An 8,451-nucleotide genomic window follows, 5' to 3' on the forward strand; every position below is an offset into this window, starting at 1 on the left:
TTTTTATTTATACAGTTTTATTGTTGTTGCTTTCTATTTTTTTCCTCTTTTTAGTCTTTCATTTTCTTTTCTTTGTTCCCCCTCCCCTCATTTGGCTTCTTTCCCTCCTCCTCCTCCTCCTCCTCCTCCTCCTGCTTTTCTTCTTCTTTTTGATGGGGGGCGTACTGGGGATTGAACTCAGGGGCACTTGACCATTGAGCACATCCCCAGCCCTATTTTGTATTTTATTTAGAGACAGGGTCTCACTGAGTTGCTTAGGGCCCTGTTTTTGCTGAGCTGTGTTGAACTCTCCATCCTCCTGACTCAGCCTCCACAGCTGATGGGATTACAGGCATGCTGGCTTTTTTGTTTTCATTTTAAAATTTTAAGTCTTTTTATATTGTTCTTTCTTCTCCCTTTCTCTCTCCTCTCTCTCCCTCCACGGTGCTGGGGATTGAGCCTGACCGCATGCACTTTGGGCAGGTGCTCGGCACTGATCTGCATTCCCAGTCCAGCCAAGAGGACCTGCGCCTGGCTTCAGTCCCTCTGGAACCTCTATGGATACCTCAACTTAAAAAATAGGGGAAACAAAAGCCACCAGTCAAAGACCTATTCCCAGATGGAAACCGCCAGGGAGCTCGGTCACCCACTCCTGGACAGTCATTCTCCCAGTGACAGCAAAGAGCAATGACACAGCTGCTGTGAAAACTGCCTGGGCCACGCCCACACACTGTCAGATCACCTGTCAATGACAAGATGAGGCGTGAGCACTACACAGGGGGAGCGGTGATCCCGGCCCCCACCTCACCACCTGAAGCACCAGGAACCGTGTCAGTGTCAAAACAGACAACAGCACTTCCGGCCCCTTACCACCAGCCGGACAGTCAGTGTCAGAATTGTTTTCAAGTAAAGGCCAATACCAACAGGGCCTGTGGAAAGTCCCCATCCCTGGACAGGGGCTTCCACTCCCATTGTGGACAGCACCCCACATACTCTACTGTCCACAGCACATCTCCTTCCATTACCGAAATGACTCCACTCTTAGAAAACCACAGAGAAGGTGGGTCACTCAGGTTCTGAGATGGTTTACATTATGTCAAACTCACAAATCTCAGCCACAGGGGGATTCCTCTATGAAGTCCGATTGGAACTGAACTCAGTACTACACCACAAACTGGCACCTCAAGACCTGTCATCAAGAGAAGTTTGCTTGTGTGAGGCCTCACACAAAAGTTGAAGAGATAGCCATCTCAGCAGGTGCTCCAATCTCAACACAGAGGCACAAGGAACATGAAAAAACAAGGCAGTCTGACACCTTCCAAAAGTTCATAATTCTGCAGTACGAGAACCCAAAGATATGGAACAGGATGAAATGCTGAATAAATAGCTCATAAAGGGTGGTTTTTTTAAAAAAAGCTCAATGAATTCCAAGAGAATACATATAAACATGTATTAAGAAAGACAATTCAAGATATGAATGAGAAATCCAGTAAGTCCAATAAGAGATAGACAATTTGAAAAAGAATCAGACAAATGTCTTGGAAATGAAAAGTTCAGTAAGACAGATTTAAAAACTCAGTTGAAATTCTCACCATCAGACTAGCTCAAGTAGAAGAAAAATATCATAGTTTGAAGACAACTCTGATGAAATATTACATTTAGCCAGAAAAAAAAGGATGAACAGAGTATATGAGATTTTGGACATCATTAAAAGATGAAGCATACATATTATTGAGATGCCTGGGGAGACCTCTAGGCTGAAGGCATAGAAAACCTATTCAATGAAATAATAGCAGAAAATTTCCTGAATCTTGGGAAAGTCATGGACATTTAAGTACAGGAAATGTTAAGAATTCTAAATAGACATGAATAGAAAAGAAACTCTCTATGACATATTATAGTTAAATTGCCAATATTAAAGTACAAAGAAAGAATATTAAAAACCACAATACAGAAATGCAAAGTCACCTTTAAGACAAATCCATTAGACTAAAAACATATTTCTCAGCAGAAATCGTAAAGGCCAGGAGGATGTGGAACAATGTAGTTCAAGTCTTGAAAGAAAATAACTGCCAAACAAGATTGCTATACCCATAACTTTCAGAATCAAATAAGAAATAAAGACCTTCAAGGTAAGCATAAACTAAGGGAATTCATGACTACAACAGCATCAAGAAGATATTTAAGGGACTGTTACCCCAGAAGACAAAGAAAGATAAATACAAGAGAGGCACATGAAAGAATAAATCTTACTGGAAGAGAAGACATACAAATAAATAGGAAAAAATTAAACATTATCAATACAGTAAACCATCAAACTTCTATGCTGAGTAAGAGAGTAAGAAATGAACATAGAATATTCAAAACAACCAGAAGAAAATCAACAAAATGACAGGAACAAATAAAAATAACAACTCACATTAACAGAATCCATATTAACAGAATAGATAAAAAAGAAATTTTAAAAAGGAGACCATATAATCATGTCAATAGATACAGAACAAGCATATTGCAAAATTCAACTTCCAAATTTCTAACAGAAACTCTCAGCAGCCCAGAAATAGAAGAAAATTCTACCAACCTGATGAAGGGCATCTATGGAACCCATAACTGACATCTTATATATTGAGGAACGTAGAACGCTTGACTCTGAATATCTGGTACACAATAAGGGTTCATGCCATTCTATCAAACATTATACTGGAGTTTCTAGCCAGAAAAATAATGCAGGAAAGAAAGAAATCTCATCTACATTATTCAGTAAGAAGTAAATCTTGGGCTGGGGATGTGGCTCAAGAGGTAGTGCGCTTGCCTGGCATGCGTGCGGCCCGGGTTCGATCCTCAGCACCACATACAAACAAAGATGTTGTGTCTGCCGAAAACTAAAAAAAATAAATATTAAAATTAAAAAAAAAAAGAAGTAAATCTGACTTTATTTGCAGATGACATGTCATCTGAATAAAATTCTATGGAATCTATAGGAAAGATTCTGAAACCAATGAATGAGGTTAACATGGTTGCAGGATATAAGATTAATATACAAAAGCTAATAGCATTTCCACACATTATCTACAAACAGATATTGAAAACTTTAGAATATACAATTTACAATATTGAATTTGGAAGATACAATTATACAACTTTGGAATATACAATTTACAACACTTGAAGTTGTAAAAAACCTGACACTGAAAACCATATAACATTGCCCAAATAAATTAGAGACCTAAATAAATAGGGAGATATATCATGTTTATGGGTTGAAAGACTTAATGTTGTTAGGATGTTAATTATCTCCAAATTAATCTACAGTTATAATGCAATTTCAATCAAAATCACAGCAGGCTTCTTTTGGGATAGAAACTACTAAACTTTTAATTCCTAAAATTCATATGCAAATGCAAAGAACCCAGAATGACTTTGAAAAATAAGAGGGAAGCTGGAGAACTTATACCAACTGACTTCAAACTGATTACAAAGTTACAGTAACCAAGACACATTGTAGCATTCCTACACAGACAGGTAAATAGACTGGAAAGTCCAGAAATAGGTCACTTATATATAGACAGCTGATATTTGACAAAGGTACAAAGGCAATTCAGTGGAGAAAAGATAAGTTTTCTTCATAGATGGTGCTGGAATAATTGTACATCCACATGCAAAAATATTAACTCTAATCAACACCTTATATCATGTACAAAAATAACTGAATGGATCGCAGACCTAAATGCAAAGTTATAAACTTTCAGAATAAAACATAAGAGAAAATTTGTAGTATCCCCAAACTGGAAACAACAGAAATGTTCATGGACAGATGACTGGATAAGCAAACTGTAGGTATAATTATACAAGAGAATATTATTACACAATAAAAGGGAGAGGACTATTGAACTGACACCTGCAATAACATGGCAGATGAGATATGATTCCATTTGTTGTAATTATTCTAGAAGAACAATTATAGCAACAGAAAGCTGTCTAATGGGTTGAGCAGGATGGGGAAGAAAGAGGGAGGGCACGAGGAAATTTTCGAGAAGATGGATGTGTTCGTTATCCATAATTGATTATGTGGATGTTTTTATGCATGTACACGTGTGTCAGCATGTCAAGCTACACACTTTAAATTTATGTGGCATATTGTATATCAATTATAACTCAGCCAATCCGATCCATAGGAAATACTCACCAGTACCATAAAAATGTATTTGTAGGGATGGTCATTACAGAAATATTGATAGGAGCATAAAAATTCAGAGGCAGATTAAAACCCTTAATAATGGGAAGATATGAAGTAAAATGTTCTTTGACACTGTAAAAGCAAGTATCACACATTTATGTTACATAAGATTTGTGATAAACTTACTGATCCAGAGAGAGCTACACAGTTTGAAGAAAAGCAATTGTAAGATTTTGAAGTATAATCATAATTCAGCCACTACTTCCCACTCACACCCACCTGTAGATAAAATCCTTGAAGGAGATGTAGTAAATTATCCAGTGGGTTGTAATAGGCAGGAATACTGTAGGTATTTTTTGTATTCTTATTTATTCTTTTGGCCCCTCCCCATATTCACCACATTTTATAACAGCTATAATCAACAATTTTACCCAGAAAATAACTGCTGTGAGTGTGTGTGTGTGTGTGTGTGTGTGTGTGTTGCTGGGGATGGAACCCAGGCCTCACACATGTTAGGAAAGGGTTCTACATCCCTCAGCCAGAAAACAAAAAAAATTTGAGACAAAGTACTGCCCATATTGGTGAAAGTATCTGTTCATAGATCATTAGCTGCTAGACGCTTGCTCACGTTTGAGCCTACGCATTTGTGGTGGGTGGCAATTTTGGCCGCAGTGGTTTGTTCCCTCCTTGGAGGTGGAGTGTATTGTCAGACTGCCCCGTGTCTCACTTTAGTCAGTGCAATGTGAGCAAACCCAGTTAAGGATCCAACAGAGTACAAGCTTAAATGTACAATTGTGAGTTCCGCCTGGCCCCTTGTGCCCCTGCTTTTTGCAAAAGAACATCATGAGGCTAAGGGCTGTTCCTTCATTCTGGGTCTCCCAGAGTGAAAGACAGCTGTGGTAGACTTGGAGACCTTCTACCACCTAGAGCAAAGTCACAGCTGACCTGTAACCCTGTGAAACAAGAGCAGGAGATAAAGGGTTGATGTTGGAAGACCGAGATTTGGGTTTTTCTTGTTACCCTGCAAAAACTGATCAATGCCTATCGATTATCAAATCTTATAAGGCATAGCATAGCAGCATGAATACTATTGAATCTTGAATCCTTGAAAAGATCAAGAGCCTTTTGTTTCCTATATTCCACATCAGGGTGCAGAGGTGAATGGATGAGTTTTGGGGCCTTGAAGCTGGTGTTGGGGGTGACCCCTATGGGAGAGGGGCAAAAAGAGGACTTTGGAAATGGGGTGGTGGGATGAGAGAATGGCAGTGAAGGATAAAGAGGGTAAGAAAGGAGTCATGCTGCAGAATGGTGGTGGAAAGGTGGGGAGAGAGGAAGACGCAGGGGACAGCAGGTGCAGCTAGAGGAAGATGGCGGGAAGTTCTCCTCCCCGCCAGGTATCCTTTCCCTTCTAAAATCAAGGGTGCTTTTGCTTCTTCCCCAAATTCTCCACTTATTGCCAAAAGCTCAGTCCTTGTTTCCAGTTCCAATCCAATAACAAGGACATGGTTTTGAGAAAAAGAAAAAATAAGGTTTATTGCTTTGCTAGCAAAGGAGAAACACAGGGGACTCCTACCCTGAAAGCTGTGATTCTGCCCATCATGGGAAACAGGGAGGGGTTAGAAAGGTGATTCAGAGAAAATGAGATCAGGTGGAGAAGATCAGGGAGAAGAAGATTGGAAAAAAGGAAAAAAAAAAAGTAAGTTTCAAAGCCCTAAGGGATATAGTCAAAGCATTAAGTGAACCCCTGTTACACTCTCACCTCACTTCTTGAGTCAGAAACTCGGAAATACCCTAATGTGCGTTTCGATGACCGTGTCTGTGGATGTTCAGGGCACCAAGGGGTCCACATTTCTCTCTTATGCAGAGAAGGGATCCTTTTTAGGCTGTTGCGGGCACATGGCTTTCCCCTGCTGCCTCTGAGTCTTCCCTTCTTCTTAACCCAGAGGTTTCTGACCCTCAGATCTACTCTTTGCTCTTCTGTGGACATAATTCTCCCCAGGGAATCTGCGAGTGTCTTTAGCTTTGTCCCGTTGTTGGAAAGCAGATAATGTGATGTCCTCAACATAAGACATTTTGCTGAACACTGAGATGTAGGTGGCAAGAATTTAAATTCATAACTAATAACCGGCTTGTCTTTATTAAAAATACTTTAAAGAATTTTTTTTCCAGAAGAAAAAAAATCTATCTAATTATGCACAAGAGAAATTCACTTATAATTAATTCACTAGGAATTAAACTGAAAAAAAAGGTAAGGATGTTAACAATCCTTTAAAAAATAATTCAAATTAGAAACACTAATTATAGACACGCCTTTATATAACATGAGACACAGCTCTCTGAGGCATGGGGAAGAGGGTTAGCTATGAAGCAAACTCACAGAGAACAAAATTTCTGATTTATGGTGGAATTTGTGTGAATGGGAAATTAAATTTCCTTCAAGAAGGTACTGTCTAACCCTGATAATAATCTGTTACTGGAGAGATCACAGGACATAAGACTGACATTCAACTCTGGAACCAGGGTCTGAGGGTTGGCCATCTTGGATTTAGGATGTCAGTAAAGAAGGAGCCCAAATGCTTGAGGTCCTCTGATCTGAGTAGTCAGAATCAACTAGACAATACCAGACTGCATGGTATATGTGCATAAGGTGTTATGGGTTGAACCATGTCTTCTCTGCCCAATTCATATGCTGACGTCCTAACCCCCAGTAGCTCAGAATGGAACCTTATTTGAAGGCAGGGCATTTTAAAGGGGTGACCAAAGTCAAATTAAATTTGGGATGGGCCCTAATTTCATATGATTGGTATCTTTATAAGAAAGAGATCAGGATACAGATGATCATAAAGGACAAGAGCACATGAAGACAGAGGGAGAAGGTGACCATCTACCAGTCAAGGACAGAGGCCCTGGAGACATGCACCCTGCTGACACCTTGATCTTAAGACTCCAGAATTGTGGGACAAGATGTTCTGTTGTTCAAGCCACCCAGGCTGTGGGTGGTGCTTTCTTATGGCAGTGTTAGCAAAGTAACACAAAGGGTAAAGGGTGTAATTTGATAGATTTTTAATTTTGATTACACACATACTTGTTAAAGAATTATAGCCCAAAATGATTGGAAAACACGGGGTTAGTGTAAGCCCACAGGGCTTCACCTTCAGGGATTGAACAGGATAGCCCTCTGCTCCCCTGAGGTAAGGACTGGAAAGACAGGAAGTGGGTCCTCTTGTTGCCAAAAGATCAGTCCTCGTCCCCGATGCCAACCCAATAATGGGGACACAGTTTTGAGAAAAAGGAAAGAGACAGTTTATTGCTTTGCTAGCAAAGAAGAAACACAGGGGACTCCTGTCCCAAAGGCTGTGATTCTGCCTAGCCGCAGGAACAGGGGGCTTCTATAGAGGTGATTCAGAGAAAATGAGTTTCGGGGGAGAGATCAGGAAAAGAAGATCAGGGAGAAGAAGGTTGGGAAAAAGAAAAAAATAGGTAAGTTTCAAAGCCACAAGGGATATAGTCGAAGCATCAAGTGAACCCTTGTCATACTCACTTCCAGCGCATGCAGAGGGCTGCTGGTTTCCCCTCAGTGGAAACCCCTGGCCTGGCAGAGGGAAATCTCTTTTATCACGTTTGTGTAATTCAGTGTTTCTATTTTACCAGGGTGACAGGAAAAAAAATCTGTTTCAGAACAAAGCAACGATCTATAAATGCAAATTATTTATAATGATCGTTTTAAAGGGAGCAACTTATTACCCAATGACCTCAGCCATTTGGAATTCACCCAGGAGCCTGGCAGAAAGCAAAAAAGTTCACGTGTCAGGAAGACTCAACGTCAAAAGAACCCATGCCCTGAAGTTTGCTTTCTTTATTCACAGAAAAGCTCCTTTGTCCCTCATTCGGTCTCTTTATTCTTATTTTAGACCCTAGTAGTGTTGCCAAAAGCTCGGTCCTTGTCCCTGATGTCAATCCAATAACAAGAACATGGTTTTGAGAAAAAAGAAAAAGAAGGTTTATTGCTTTGCTAGCAAAGGAGAGACACAGGGGACTCCTTCCTGTTCCAGAAGCTGTGATTCTGCCCATCAGCAGGAACAGAGGGCTTTTAAAGAGGTGACTCAAAGGCCACACATGCTCTGTTGGAGTTGTAATTCACTGGTTAATTTGGGAGACAGCCATTTCTGAGACCTTCTGGTACCAACCCCAAATCTGGATTACTTCATTCCTGTGGTGGGTGAAAGCTAGAGGTGGGTGAGCAAGAAATGAAGGATGGAGACCAGGCAGAGATCCACACGAAAGTTTGTCAAAGC

This window comes from Marmota marmota, unplaced genomic scaffold, assembly GCF_001458135.2.
Source record: "Marmota marmota marmota unplaced genomic scaffold, marMar, whole genome shotgun sequence".
NCBI classification, from domain to species: domain Eukaryota; kingdom Metazoa; phylum Chordata; class Mammalia; order Rodentia; family Sciuridae; genus Marmota; species Marmota marmota.